This window comes from Lepisosteus oculatus, unplaced genomic scaffold, assembly GCF_040954835.1.
Source record: "Lepisosteus oculatus isolate fLepOcu1 unplaced genomic scaffold, fLepOcu1.hap2 HAP2_SCAFFOLD_312, whole genome shotgun sequence".
NCBI lineage: Eukaryota > Metazoa > Chordata > Actinopteri > Semionotiformes > Lepisosteidae > Lepisosteus > Lepisosteus oculatus.
In genome coordinates this window covers 25,001-27,500 of record NW_027167844.1, presented here as the reverse complement: position 1 = coordinate 27,500, position 2,500 = coordinate 25,001, and positions in this window count along the sequence as shown.

Here is a 2,500-nt window from a genome sequence, read left to right as displayed (position 1 = left end):
GACCAGGCCACCTTAAAAGCCGATCGTAAAAAAGACTAAGTCCCCCGGTTGACCAGGCCTCCGAAAAGCCGGTCGTAAAAAAGACTAAGTCCCACGGGTGACCAGGCCCCTATAAAGCCGATCGTAAAAAAGACTAAGTCCCCAGGGTGACCAGGCCCCTTAAAAGCCGATCGTAAAAAAGACTAAGTCCCACGGGTGACCAGGCCCCTTAAAAGCCGATCGTAAAAAAGACTAAGTCCCCAGGGTGACCAGGCCACCTTAAAAGCCGATCGTAAAAAAGACTAAGTCCCACGGGTGACCAGGCCCCTATAAAGCCGATCGTAAAAAAGACTAAGTCCCACGGGTGACCAGGCCCCTTAAAAGCCGATCGTAAAAAAGACTAAGTCCCCAGGGTGACCAGGCCCCTTAAAAGCCGATCGTAAAAAAGACTAAGTCCCCAGGGTGACCAGGCCACCTTAAAAGCCGATCGTAAAAAAGACTAAGTCCCACGGGTGACCAGGCCCCTATAAAGCCGATCGTAAAAAAGACTAAGTCCCACGGGTGACCAGGCCCCTTAAAAGCCGATCGTAAAAAAGACTAAGTCCCCAGGGTGACCAGGCCACCTTAAAAGCCGATCGTAAAAAAGACTAAGTCCCACAGGTGACCAGGCCCCTTAAAAGCCGATCGTAAAAAAGACTAAGTCCCACGGGTGACCAGGCCCCTATAAAGTGTCACGGGTGACCAGGTGGCCGGCCCGCTGGACGGCGCTGAATGGGTCTGAATAATCGGAAGGGGGCTTAAGTCTGCAGCAGGGGGCATGTCCGGAGTCCATCCCCAGGCAGGGGGCATATTTCCCGGGCAGGGAGGCCCGGATCCCCCTGTCTGAACCGAAAGCACTGCTTGCGGCCGAACCCGGAGCCGGAGGCCCTAGACGCCGCTGCTGTGGTGCTTCTCCCCTTTTCACAAGCCTGGAGGCTCGGCCCAGGCCTAGCAGGAGGCATGCAACCGGCTGAGAGCGCTCCCGGGGTCAAAAAAAGACTTTTTCGTTTTCATGGAGCTTTTAAGGGGATGAATCCACCCTGCTCAAGCCCAGGCAGAGCTCCACAGGCTGGGCTTGGATTCCAGGTTCGCTCCCTTGCAGGCACCGGGTACGGAAGTTGCGGTGGCGTATCTCCGGGTATGTGGGAGTACCGAAAGTCGAGTGGTGTGTCTGCGGGACTGTAGGATCACCGATTTCGGAGTGGTGTGGTCCAGTGTAAGTGGCAGGGCCGAAACTCGGGTGGCTTGATCCCAGGTATGTGGGCAGGCCGAGTCAGCGTTGGCGTGGTCCTGGGTACGAGGGAGAGGCCGAAACAGGGGTGGCCTCTCCCCAGGCATGTCAGAGGACGGCCAGCCTCGCAGGTGTGCGGGGGGCGCCCTCAGCACCCCGGCCTGTCCCAGGGCAGGCAGGGGAGCCCGACGGAGGGCGGCCAGCCCCGCAGGTGTGCGGGTGGCGCCCTCAGCACCCCGGCCTGTCCCAGGGCAGGCAGGGGAGCCCGACGGAGGGCGGCCAGCCCCGCAGGTGAGCGGGTGGCGCCCTCAGCACCCCGGCCTGTCCCAGGGCAGGCCGGGGAGCCTGACGCAGGCGCTCTGGGCACCCCGGCCTGTCCCAGGGCAGGCTGGGGAGCCCGACGGAGGGCGGCCAGCCCCGCAGGTGTGCGGGTGGCGCCCTCAGCACCCCGGCCTGTCCCAGGGCAGGCAGGGGAGCCCGACGGAGGGCGGCCAGCCCCGCAGGTGTGCGGGTGGCGCCCTCAGCACCCCGGCCTGTCCCAGGGCAGGCCGGGGAGCCTGACGCAGGCGCTCTGGGCACCCCGGCCTGTCCCAGGGCAGGCAGGGGAGCCCGACGGAGGGCGGCCAGCCCCGCAGGTGTGCGGGTGGCGCCCTCAGCACCCCGGCCTGTCCCAGGGCAGGCAGGGGAGCCCGACGGAGGGCGGCCAGCCCCGCAGGTGTGCGGGTGGCGCCCTCAGCACCCCGGCCTGTCCCAGGGCAGGCCGGGGAGCCTGACGCAGGCGCTCTGGGCACCCCGGCCTGTCCCAGGGCAGGCAGGGGAGCCCGACGGAGGGCGGCCAGCCCCGCAGGTGTGCGGGTGGTGCCCTCAGCACCCCGGCCTGTCCCAGGGCAGGCCGGGGAGCCTGACGCAGGCGCTCTGGGCACCCCGGCCTGTCCCAGGGCAGGCAGGGGAGCCCGACGGAGGGCGGCCAGCCCCGCAGGTGTGCGGGTGGCGCCCTCAGCACCCCGGCCTGTCCCAGGGCAGGCAGGGGAGCCCGACGGAGGGCGGCCAGCCCCGCAGGTGTGCGGGTGGCGCCCTCAGCACCCCGACCTGTCCCAGGGCAGGCAGGGGAGCCCGACGGAGGGCGGCCAGCCCCGCAGGTGTGCGGGTGGCGCCCTCAGCACCCCGGCCTGTCCCAGGGCAGGCCGGGGAGCCTGACGCAGGCGCTCTGGGCACCCCGGCCTGTCCCAGGGCAGGCAGGGGAGCCCGACG